This window comes from Zeugodacus cucurbitae, chromosome 6, assembly GCF_028554725.1.
Source record: "Zeugodacus cucurbitae isolate PBARC_wt_2022May chromosome 6, idZeuCucr1.2, whole genome shotgun sequence".
NCBI lineage: Eukaryota > Metazoa > Arthropoda > Insecta > Diptera > Tephritidae > Zeugodacus > Zeugodacus cucurbitae.
The window spans coordinates 43,682,890-43,696,522 of record NC_071671.1 but is presented as its reverse complement, the minus strand read 5'-3'; the positions used below and the strand labels follow the sequence as shown (position 1 = coordinate 43,696,522).

The window sequence follows — 13,633 nt, the reverse complement described above, 5'->3', positions numbered from 1 at the left end:
CAAATACACACATGTATCGCTCTATGCGGTTAGTAGCAAACATTTGTTGTTGTTGTGTGGGAAAATAAAGTGCGAGCATGTTGGTGAGTGATATAATAGAAGATAATGCGAACAGCCACAACGACAACAACAACAAGTATAACAAATTTATTTGTATCAAGACATTTTGGCCCACACAATTGCGATACAACAATAAAGCTGGTGTAAAAAAGTTGAGATAAAATGTATTGTTGTAGGCTATTTGCTAAACAAATAAGTAATATAATATATATATATACCATATATAATATGCAAATGAATACATATGCATATATAAATATAAATTGGGATAAAGGCATATGCTACACACCACACCAAGTATTTGCCACATTTTCTTCATTATTTTATTTTTCTTTGAAAACAAAAAACGAAGATAACAAGGGATAATGACTTTGAAAGAAGTTATCAAGCGCACACTTAAATTGCTAATTAGGTTGAGCAAAAGTTCACATACGAATATATAGCTGCATAGCGCTCTAACTCTCGCTCAGTGATAAATTACTTTCATATATGTACATACATACATATAAACAATGCAGCGAGAATCCTTGTATTTATAATACAAGTATATGTGAATTTCTGCCGCTTATCCTTGACTGTAATTGATTCATGAATTGTCATTTGTCATTGGTCACGCAGTGACACCCGTTTAGAGGAAGGGAGCCGGAGAGTGTTTGCTGGCAAGACCCTTGACTGTAGCACCACAGCCTTGAGGCTATTCAACATTGTCCTTATTGTACCTTTTTTACAACAACACCAAATGCGACATTGTAACAACAACAATATCCACTCTCCGTAGGCTCGCTATAATTTATGCTTACTTGCACACACACATGCACCCGGACATCGAAATTACGCAAATCCGAAATCTGCATGCTGTAGCCTTTTTGGGTCTCAATTTATGCTTGTGTCCACTCAGTGCTGCCATGTATATGTCCGTATATTCCCCAATTTAGTGCGGTCAACCGCATCATTTCACAATTAGTTGCCAGTTGTATATTTTATTAGTTCTGATTGTTCTTCTTAACAGTTTTTCGAAACAACTTTATTTGCAACTTTTTTCTGAGAGAGGATAGTAGTTTGCCGTTCACTCATTTGGTAAGCTATCTCTAGTTTCATCGAGGTACTTATAACTAATTGCTGAAGTTGTTGTTATGTTAAATTATGCAGAAAGTTTGGGATTTGATTAAGATTAAGGTCCCTATATAAATCTAATAGAGTATTAAGGATTTGGTATAGTAAAATTCTAGAGTGGATGAAAAGCCTCTTCTAGCTAAGAGTCATAATAAAAATTTGAGGAAAAATGAAACTTTTTATGCAAACGAGAGACAGTATTTTAAGATTTTAATGCTTGGTATGTGAAAATTCGTTTCGTGTTTTATTCACTCTGTTTGATTTTTAAAACGAAACTTTTTCCCTAAGGGAACTCAGTTGATTTTGGTGCCTTAATTGGGCTTACTCTCCAATATCGTACCTTTTTACCTTTATATGTCCGTTTATCAAAAGAAAAAGTTGTCATTAATCCTCTTCAGCTGTTCGTGAGTAAATTGTATGATCTAAACATGATCTCGTGGATTAAGTATCTCTAGATAAAAGCTATGATCATAGACCCTATTATGCGTTATGTTCTTGCTGCCCTACATAGCATTCGTGTTTGGAACTTTTTCTCTTTATGGCCGTCTAAGAGGATTCTGTCTGTGAAAGCATTTGTCCAAGTTTCAAAATTTATATCGGCTCTCATATATTATATATAATGATTTTCGTTATTCGAATAGACTTTATGCCGAATATACGGGATTGTGTGTTATCTTAATAAAATGTTCAGTTACACCAGGAACTTAACTCTTCCTTACTTGTTAACACTGAAACTGTAGGAAACACTTGATTCTTCTATTGAAGTTAAATTTACGAAGGATTTTCTTAATTAACAGTAAGTGCTCGGCTAGTGAGTGTCTGCAAAATTACTTGATTCAATTAGTGTTCCAATTTACAATATTCTTCACAAATCAATCAAGTACCTTGAGTCTGTCGACCAAACTACCACCAGCTGCAAAATTATGCTTAGCTGGCGACTTATACTCTTTCATATCATCGCTTCTGTGTTAAGTGCATGCCCACCTCAGTTGCCAGTTCGTTTCGTTTAATATCACCGGCCATAATCCAATTTCTATTTACTCGACGGCCGAATGCATTACACCGCTGTGCTGTGCTGCGACTACTGATTGCCAACGGCTGCGTCAGCGCTAAATTTTTATTGGCAACAATGTGAAAATACCGAAAGTTGTTCAAAGTGCGACCGACTGCTGCGCACACACCTTCGACCAACAACAGCAGCAACATCTGCTGCCTAATCCCTTTCAATGGCGGCCATTGTTGTGCTGTAAGTTAAAACACGGCTGGCGTTTATCCGCCACTGTACTCACAGCCTAAAAGACGTTTTATTTTCAGCGCAAGCTTTTTCGTTTGCGAAATCACTCTGCCTTTCTGATAGGCACTCAAGAATGCGAGCATTTTTCTGTGTTCTGATGTCGGCGTTGATTGTTATCACCATTAATGTTGCCATCATGATTATCCGTTTTCAAGTGGCAAACGCAGGTTGTCTTAAGTCGTTCATTTACCGCTGCTCTCTCTCCCTGTAGAAACTACAAAGCTCACGGTGTGCACGTGTGTGTGTGTGCGCTTGTGCTTGTGACATTAATGCAATTTGCACAATATCGTGTAATAGTCATTTTACGCGCTGGAAAGTTGTTTGCCATGAATTCGGCAATTCACATTTAACTTTCATTTAATTTCATTTTTACTTGCAGCACTTAAAATGTCTGAGGTTAAGCAGACTTAGTGTTTGACAGCTAAATGGGCATGTGTGTGTTTGTCTCTTGAATTGCTGATTGGCATTTGTGCGTTCAGCTTCTTAGCGCTGGAATTTAGATGACCACTTGAAGTATAATTTTAGGCGGAATATTAAATTGTAGTAAATGAAGTTTAAGCATTTGTCGGAAATCGATATAAGCTAATGACCAGAAGTAAATTGATTATAAAATCGAGGGAGCTTATTATATTATTGTTACTCGGTTAATTCTTGATCAGTAATCCTAAAAATATGCTGATTGCGATAGCTTTTCATTAAGTCTGTTCACTGTTTAAATTCGGACAAAACAATTAAAATTAAAATTTCTGTTATGTGATTCACAGTTCCTTTTACAATAGGAAATATCTCGAAAGCTTTCTCATTGTCAAGGGAACGAAAAAATCTTTACTTTTACAATGAAGTATAAAAATAATAGAAAGAAATATGCATACATACATTGTGATATTGCTGTTGTTCCGGTATACAAAGTTTAATATTATTTCAACAGTTTCGAAACCGATACTGATGGCGAGAATCAATTGAGTTTTTGTGTTTCTAAGCCATATTATTTCTTTCTTCGCACACAACATTGAGTCATTACTATTGCTTATAGTAATATCATCCTAAGGAAGTATATTAAGGAAGTATTTTAAGAATATATTATTAACTCTTTATATAAGCTAATTATGCTAAATAAATTCCAAATCAGATAAATCAAACTTCTCGATTATTATAATTTGTAACAGTATTTAACTTGATACATATGCTCAGATATATATTCTATTCCTTCTTCCGTTGTACATTCTCAGTGAAATCAAATTTATTAAGGACGCAAATAGTCAAATGTACATATGTACATATGTTAATAAAAAAGGCGATAATATATTTTTTAATTCGGGGATAAGGAGATATTTAAGAGTTCCAGCATACCCCTTTTTGTAGTCATTATACAAAATAGGTGTAAAAAATTAAATTTACCTTTGGAAACTTAGATTTTATTACTTTAGTATAATCGGGAGATGTCATCGATAGCGATATAACAATTATATCTACCATGGATCCTTTCAATGTCATTTTTATACTCTCGCAATATGTTGCAAAGAGTATTATAGTTTTGTTCACATAACGGTTGTTTGTGTCACCAAGAAATAAAAGAGTTAGATATGGGGTTATATATATATATATAACTGATCCGGATGACGAGTGGAGTTGAAATCCGGATGTCTGTCCGTCCGTCTGTCTGTCTGTCCGTGCAAGAGATAACTTGAGTAAAAACTAAGATATCTTAATGAAACTTGGAACACATATTCCTTGGTACCCTCAGGAGGTTGCTTTCGAAGATGGGCAAAATCGGTCCACTGCTACGCCCACAAAATGGGGAAACCCGAAAACTATATATAACTAAGCCATAAATAAAGTTATGAAAAGAAAATTTGGAACATAGGATCGCATTAGGGAGGGGCACATTTGGATGTAACTTTTTTTTTTTAAGTGGGCGTGGCCCCCAAATAGGTTTTTTGTATATGACTCGCAAACCAATAAAGCTAAATAAACAAAGATTTTTTTACAAAATGGAAAATGGGCGTTGTGTCGCCCACTTATGGGTCAAAAACCATATCTCTGGAACTACTCGACCGATTTCAATGAAATTCGGTATATAACACTTTCTTGACACCCTGATGACACGGGTCTAATATGGGTGAAATCGGTTCACAGCCACGCTTACTTCCCATATAACTCAATTTTGAAAAAAAAAACTTTGCACAAATACTGTATTTGATCTGTGACATCGCTTGTGGAAAGATTTTCAAAATCAGACCATTACTTTTCAAGGCCCCTGATATCGAACATGAAGAACTCAGTGCCTAAGGGTAATTTTTCACCCAAAATATAGGTAAATTTATCGGATATTTTAATGTAATTAATTACGTCTGAATTTTTTTCTTATAACAGTTTGTCTCTGTGCCAAAAATGGTTAAAATTGGGTCACAACGTCCCCCAGATCTCATATACATAATTATAGGTAATATAAAATTAAGTGAGCGTATAGTCATCGATACATTGTATCTTGGTGGTGAAAACGAGTGAAATCGGTTCAGTCCCCATATAGTATTTATGATGATTTTCGTTATTATATTGAAGTATGCCGAATATATGGGTCGAATTGTGTTATTTTATAAAATTACATCAATAAATTGGGAGAGTATAAAATGTTCGGTTGCACTCGAACTTAGCCTTTCGTTACTGGTTTTAGTTCGACTTGCCTTTTGCTTCAAATTAAGACAACATTTCTGCAATCAAAATCTCATTTTTTCTAAATTTTTTACCAAAAAAATTGCCATTTTATTGAAATTTAGAACAAGAACAACTCACTGAGATCAAATACATATGATTTGTGGTTTACCTAGATTAAACGGCATTTATCTGAATTATGGTCCACCTCGTTTTATGGTCATCTAAAATCATTTTGTATTTTTTCATAGACAGGTACTGGGCCGAGATAATGTTCTATTGAAGACGACGTCAAAATATTAAAAGTAACGGTATTTGGAAGATTATTTAAAAATTCTTGTAAGGATATTTAATTGAGTTTGGCTGCCAGGCTGCCAGCTGTATTTTGACAAGTAATTGCAAAAATATTTGAATTGAAGAAATATTGACTGCTTAGCAACAAAGAAGCATTAACTTTACACTTGCTCTCGTTGAGGCAAATATAGACTCTTTACAAGTATTTATTTGAAACTTAATATTATTTAATGCTGCTGGTAAGGCAATGAGTGCTACAGCTAAGTCATCAAATTTCTAACAAAATTTCTAAAATAAAATTTTAATTTTTAGTACGAATCAGAAGAAATACAAGAGCCTTAGCCACAAGTTAGCAAAGCACAAAGAAATTCTTCTACAATTTTAAATAAACACCATGGAGAAGCAATGACAACAAGAGCGTGCGAAACGGAAGTGTTGAATAAAGCAGAGAAGAAATCCTTTTCTAACTTTTCTAACATATTTATTAAAATTTTAATTAAGAATCTCTTTCTTTCACAACTTCGCAAATTGGAGTGAGTCGAGATTTGTTGTAGACAGCACGGCATGGCATGTCAGTGAGCTTACGCATGCACGTACTTGTATGCATGTATGTATATAAGAATGTATGTGCCTGTAATATGACCTTTTAAAGCCGAGCAAAGCAGAATTGCCCAGCAACCTAAAATTCCGCTGTGCTGTCTAAACTTGCAAACTGACACACACACACCGCGAGAGTAATATGAAATTTATGAGCAACGGAGTTTCTCACGCCGACAGAGGAATTTTGATAAAATACTAATGGCTGCGGAGTCTGTGAGCAGCAGCATGAAACCGGAAGCACGTTAACAGACAGAAACGCTGTTGTGGCAGAGTTAAATATGCGGATTAATGTGCAAAACAACAAATACAACAAAAACAGAGTAAATGAAAAGGGAGCACAGCAGGAGTAGCAAAAGCAAAAAGCAAAAAAAACGAAATGCCTCGCTTTGCAATTTCTCAACCACAAACACACATAGACAAAGAGAGATGAAACAAAAAAAGAGGGGGGGCAACAATAAGGCGCAACAAAGTGGGCGGTTGAAACGAAATTAATGACATTTTTTGTCGACTTCCTCTTTGAAATTTAGAACGTTGGCACTTCCTTCGTCAAGCTCAACCGTTGAAACAACGGAGAGCAGTGTGGGAAATACGTGGGAAAAATCGAAATTCATTTGACAACATTTCGTAGAATTCTTCTGGGTGTGTGTGTGTGTGCAATTTTCGGCGAATCTTCGTGACAATTTCTGTATGTGTGTGTCTGCAGTGGCGGCGTGCAACAGGATCGCGTGAATTAAATTCGCCTTGAAAAAGTTTTCACCGCTGCCGCGCCAGTGAACCGAGGGAGGGCGCTGAGCGCTGCCAACAAATTAGCTGTGATAATTAAAAAATAATATCCACGCCAAGGGTGTGGGCGCTAATGAGTGAGCGTGTGTGTGTGCCGCTGCGAATTTTTCTCAAGCAGTAAATACATAAGGAAGGCCGAAAGCTCAGGCTTACTACACTCGTAGGCGAAAGTAGACAGCTTAGTAAATAGCGAATTTAACTTCCAAAGCAATTAGCGTAATTTGACTGTGGATTGGGTTGACGACGACGGAGGGCACTTAGTGAGATAAATAAGGATCTATGTTGAGAGTGTTGACGAATGACAAGCAAAAACAAAAATTAAATAAATAAAATAAAAGTATTGATTTTTTTGCCTTAAAGTTTTTATGCTATAAATATAAAATATAAATATATATAAAAGAGTTACAATTTATCTAAGGGAGGATGGGATCATGTGTAGAAGTTCACGCAAGTGAGGAAAGTTTTTGATTGTCATTCACTTGGGAGTGGCCAGAAACGATTCTTCTCCACACGGTTCAAGCAGCTCACGACTTCCGGTTTTAGACCAAGTATCCTCTGGGTAGCCAACAGACATCCGTTTGAAGGCGAGCTAAAGTGAGAAGGCGAAGCCCGCTTATGCGGTTGTGCGTAGGGTTTGGGACCCACCACATAAAAACACCCCCCAATGAAAAATCTACGAAAGCCTCGGATGAGACACCCCCCTTTTGATGACGACCCCTGCAAACGTTTTAAGGATAATGATATAAGGGCATGCACCTGGAATGTCCGGACCCTTAATTGGGAAGGTGCCTCTGCCCAGCTGGTTGATGTCCTCATACGACTCAAGGCTGACATCACCGCCATCCAAGAAGTGCGATGGACGGGACAAGGGCGGAAGAAGGTGGGTCCTTGTGACATCTACTACAGCGGCCATATAAAGGAGCGCAAATTTGGTGTTGGATTTGTGGTGGGAGAGAGACTCCGTCGCAGAGTCCTGGCATTCACCCCGGTGGATGAACGTCTTGCCACAATCCGCATCAAAGCGAGGTTCTTCAACATATCGCTGATTTGCGCCCACGCCCCAACGGAAGAGAAGGACGATGTGACCAAAGATGCTTTCTATGAGCGCCTAGAACGCACATATGAGCGCTGCCCCCGCCACGATGTAAAAGTCGTGCTTGGCGGTATTAACGCCAGGGTGGGTAAAGAATGTGTCTTTGGCACAACAGTCGGAAAATTCAGCCTCCATGACGAAACATCGCCAAACGGCCTGAGGCTGATCGACTTCGCTGGGGCCCGAAATATGGACGTCTGTAGTACCAGATTCCAGCATAAGAAAATACATCAAGCTACTTGGCTGTCTCCTGATCGAAACACGCGGAACCAAATCGATCACGTTGTGATAGACGGAAGACATGTCTCCTGTGTTTTAGACGTGCGTACGCTCCGAGGACCAAATATAGACTCAGGCCATTATCTGGTTGCAGCTAAGATACGCACCCGCCTCTGTGCAGAAAAGAACGCCCGTCAACAAACACAAGGAAGGTTCGACGTCGAAAAGCTGCAATTGCAACAGACAGCCACGAAATACTCTACTCGACTTGCACTCCTGCTCTCTGAGAGCACTCATCATCATCTCGGTATAAGGGAACTGTGGAACGGCATCTCAAACTCACTGCGTACCGCTGCAGCCGAAACAATTGGTTTTCGGCAACGACAAAAAACAAGCTGGTACGATGAGGAGTGCCGTCTCGCAGAGGAGAGAAAACAGACTGCCTACCTCGCAACGTTGCAAACGACCACAACACGTGCGGGATGGGATAGATACCGAGAGCTGAAGAGGGAAGCGAGACGCATCTGCAGACAAAAAAAGAAAGAGGCCGAAATGCGTGAGTACGAAGAGCTTGAGAAGCTGGCAGACAGAGGGAATGCTCGAAAATTTTATGAAAAAATGAAGCGACTTAACGAAGGTTTCAAGACCGGAGCATCCTCATGTAGAGACCAAGGTGGTAATCTGGTAACCGATGTCCAGGGCATACTGGGATTATGGAGGGAACACTTCTCCGACCTGCTGAACGGCAGTGAGAGTACAACACCAGGAGATGACGAACCCGATTCCCCAATCGATGACGATGGAATAGATGTTCCATTGCCCGACCGTGAAGAAATTCGAATAGCAATTACCCGCTTGAAGAACAACAAAGCAGCGGGGGCCGATAGATTACCGGCAGAACTATTCAAATACGGCGGCGAGGAACTGATAAGGTGCATGCATCAGCTTCTTTGCAGAATATGGTCGGAAGAAAGCATGCCTGACGATTGGAATCTCAGTGTGCTCTGCCCAATCCATAAAAAGGGAGATCCCACAATCTGCGCCAATTACCGTGGGGTCAGCCTTCTAAATATCGCATACAAGGTTCTATCGAGCGTACTGTGTGAAAGACTAAAGCCCACCGTCAACAAACTGATTGGACCTTATCAGTGTGGCTTTAGACCTGGAAAATCGACAACTGACCAGATATTCACCATGCGCCAAATCTTGGAGAAGACCCGTGAAAAGAGGATCGACACACACCACCTTTTTGTCGATATTAAAGCTGCTTTCGACAGCACGAAAAGGAGCTGCCTTTATGCCGCGATGTCTGAATTTGGTATCCCCGCAAAGCTAATACGGCTGTGTAAATTGACGTTGAGCAACACCAAAAGCTCCGTAATGATTGGGAAGGACCTCTCCGAGCCGTTCGATACCAAACGAGGTTTCAGACAGAGTGACTCACTATCGTGCGACTTCTTCAATCTATTGCTGGAAAAAATAATACGAGCTGCAGAGCTAAACAGAGAAGGTACAATCTTCTACAAGAGTGTACAGCTCCTGGCGTACGCTGATGATATTGATATCATCGGAAGCAACAACCGCGCCGTTTGTTCTGCTTTTTCCCGCATGGATAAGGAGGCGAAGCGAATGGGTCTGGTGGTGAACGAGGACAAGACGAAATATCTCCTGTCGTCAAACAAACAGTCAGCGCATTCGCGTCTTGGCTCCCACGTCACTGTTGACAGTCATAACTTCGAGGTCGTAGATAATTTCGATTATCTGGGAACCAGCATTAACAACACGAACAATGTCAGCCTCGAAATCCAGCGCAGAATAACTCTTGCCAACAGGTGCTACTTTGGACTGAGTAGGCAATTGAGAAGTAAAGTCCTCTCTCGACGAACCAAAATCAAGCTCTACAAGTCGCTTATCATTCCCGTCCTGCTTTACGGTGAAGAAGCTTGGACGATGTCAACATCAGATGAGACGACACTAGGAGTTTTCGAGAGGAAAATTTTGCGCAAGATTTATGGTCCTCAGAACATTGGCAACGGCGAATACCGCAGACGATGGAACGATGAGCTGTACGAGTTATACGACGACATTGACATAGTTCAGCGAATAAAAATACAGCGGCTACGCTGGCTAGGTCATGTTGTCCGAATGGACGAAAACACTCCAGCTCTGAAAGTGTTCGATGCAGTACCCGCCGAAGGAAGCCGAGGAAGGGGAAGGCCTCCACTCCGTTTTAGGGACCAGGTGGAGAGCGACCTGGTTACACTTGGGATCTCCAACTGGCGCCGAACTGCGAAGGAGAGAGAGAGGTGGCGCACTATCGTCGATTCGGCTATAACCGGCTAAACGGTTGAACGCCAATCACATACATAACACTATTTTAAAGTGGCAAAGGGTCTCTCGGGAGTTCAAATTTAAATTATATTTTAAAAATGGAATCATTGAGAAGAAGATAATATATATTCTTCGAATGATAATATAATTATCTTCGAATTAGTGCTTGAAATTTTCGACTAAAAGTCTCATAGATTATCCGCCAGATATTGGGATATAATACACAGACTAACTCAATATTAGCAGAGATTCCTTACATAATATAATTTTATGAAATAGAAGTGTATCGCTTGTTATAAGGTTTAACTCAAAGAGTTAACGAAAACTTCAAAAGCCTTTGACAGCAGATGTTAGTTGAAAATATAATGAAATAAATATATCTCAATAACTCTCAAATTTGTACTCATATAATGTATTTACATATAAAGAAAAACGTATCAAATATGTTATTATTAAAAAATAACTATATTAAATTCAATAAAAAAATTCTGAGTTTGCGATAGAGGAAATAGTCCCTGGAGATAATTCGCATAAATAGGATGGTGGAGGACTTGGTCAATTTTCAGCTAATATAGTAAATATAGTTTTTTGTATATTCTCTTTCGATATTTGAAAATTTGGGACTCGTTTGGACCTAGTTCAGCTTCGGTTAATTTTGGAACTTGTACGTCATAATTAAGGAGAAAAAAATTCCTATCAGGTTGCTGTGAGAAAATAATGCAATTCTGTAAGGATTAAACGAGTGCGCTTCTATCAAGAATGAACGCATGAACCAGAAAAGACTAAATAAAACCGTGTATGCTTTATATCTCGAAATAGTTTAGATTGAGTTTCGTTGATAACTGTTTTATAATTATTGAATCCTTTTCGATTGGTCACAATATTATCCAGTTGAGTTTTTACAAGAGAATTTTGATAGCATAGTAAATAAAACATAAATATAAACGAGTTGATGTTGTAACATTTACGGAATATGTTTTTTTAAATCACTTCAATGTACTTACCTTAACGATAAGCTTAACAAATATATAGTTAAAGTCAGTTTAGAAGAAAGCAAATATATCACATAAAGCAAATATATTTGTCATGACACTTTGTGAAATGAAAGTGACCGCTCCCTACCAATTGCCTGAATCGCCTTTCAAAAGGCAGTCGTAAATATTTAAATTGTAAGTAAATGCAGGCATTAAGAGTTTTTAGTGCATGCAATGCGCCATTTGCTTACATGCACATTTATATGCATAATAAAGTGAATACATTACGCTTCATAAATAATTAATAACACTTACGTATATGCTTTTAGTGAATTACAATAATTTCAACTGTATATGCCTTTTCTCTGCTTCTCCCTACTTGCAGCGCACGCCGAAGGCAAACAAAAACAGCACAATCATTTTGAGATTTCGCAAGGAGCACATCTAAAGCTACACCAAAAGTCATATCGAGTTACAAAGGTAAGTACGAGTCGACAATTTATGCATTTAATGTTTTGCTCGGACGCCCTTAACCCACCACCAGCCATCACCAGCCATTTGAGCAGCTGATTACTATGCATAAATGGTCCCTATTTCTGAGGCAATTGACCGACTCTTTCTCGAATTGCCATCATTTACATACGTACATGCCACTCTCCATCTCTCTCTCTCTCTCTCTCTCTCTCTCTGTGTATGTGTGTGTGTGGCTGGCAATTTAATTTAATGGTTGCATATTTTAAATTTGCACGGACATGAGCATATGAACGCAGTGTTGGTCAAGCAAATGTGAGTGTGCCTTTAAATATATTTTGCTGTAAAATACGAGTGTGCGTGTGCGTGTGTGCGTGAGCATATGTTTTCGCATGTAAACGCACGCATAAGTGTCCGTTGCTGTGTTTGAAGTGTTCGCACAACCCTTTAGCATTTCATCTCATTTGGCCATTTTAATGGCAAACATATGATAATGAAATGGCCAGTCATGCCATTCAGCAATAACACATACATATGTATGCAAGTACATTGCTTAAGAGCGCGTCTCTATGAATGAAAATTAACAGTATGCTGTGTTTAAGTATGCGTGTGTGTTTGGCTTGGAATGGTAAATGAATTACTGCTCGAGTGGCTTGAGTGCACAACAACAATAACAAATAATATGTGAGTGAGGCACTTGCAGCCGTTAAGAAGTATGCCAGCAAATTCATATGGCAGACAAATGAAGCCACAGGCCGGACAACAGCTACTTATAAAGGGTGTTTTTGTTTTTGATGTACGATTTTAAATAAGGCATCACTTCTTTTGGAGCCACAACATTAAATTAAATGTGTTTTATCTCTACTTGAAAATCATATGTCGAAAAGACACCCTTTATAATGAAAGTGCTCGCATATATGTGTAAATGCCACATTCTATTCTATGCCCCATACACATATAAGCATGTGTCACGCATTTCCTTCACTTATTTGCTGGCCTTTCATTGTGGCAATTATTTTGCTTTTCTTGGCCATTTCAATGGAATGCATTAAATAATATTAAATTTCATAGCCTTTAACATCCTGCAGCAGACACGCACTCACACTGCCAAAAAAATGTGTGCTTATCCGCTTACACATACACATATTTTTCATTCTTCTCATATGTGTACTATGCGCCTTTGTCCATGCTTTATAAATGCCCGCTTTGTTTGCTCCGCACCCATTCGCTCGTTCGCCAACCACCGCTGCAGCTGCTCTCATTTGCTGACCATTTTTCCATTCATTTCAACTGAATTGCAATAAATGATGCAAACAATGCGAAAATATGAACTACGAAATGTGCAAAAAAGCTGCAGTTGCATGGTAAAGCTCGTGACCACACACACACACTCACAGATACTCATATCAAAGATATTATATCTGTATATCGTTTCTTCTCTCCACTCTAAGGCGCTGCTGCAAGTGGTTGGTTGCTGTGTCATACTCTTAGTAAATGTCCATTGCTGCTAGGGACTGTGTCACTTGTGCCCATTTCGCACAAATGTGTTCAACTTCTCTATGGAGTTAATATGAACTTGTACATTTCTTTTATGTCTATTTAATTTGCTCGCAAAAATATCTCTCCGCAAGCGATATGTGCTTCGCTTGCTTGTACACGGTTTCATCCAATGGGGCATAAATGGTGGTGAGAACGTGTCAGTGCCCTTAATTGTCATCGCAGGCATTTTATGAAAATCTTGTATAATAT

At 38.8% G+C, this 13,633-nt stretch overlaps 1 protein-coding gene across 4 annotated transcripts in view; it reads left to right on the top strand.

Annotated features, from left to right (window-relative positions):
- The window catches only part of LOC105219032 (zwei Ig domain protein zig-8), a 243,943-nt gene that overhangs the window by 114,706 nt on the left and 115,604 nt on the right, over nucleotides 1-13,633 (top strand). For all 4 annotated transcript variants that reach the window (XM_054233435.1, XM_054233434.1, XM_054233432.1 and 1 more), the window contains one exon: nucleotides 11,799-11,893. The gene's annotated coding sequence lies outside the window, so the exon portion shown is untranslated. The remainder of the gene's footprint in view (nucleotides 1-11,798; nucleotides 11,894-13,633) is intronic.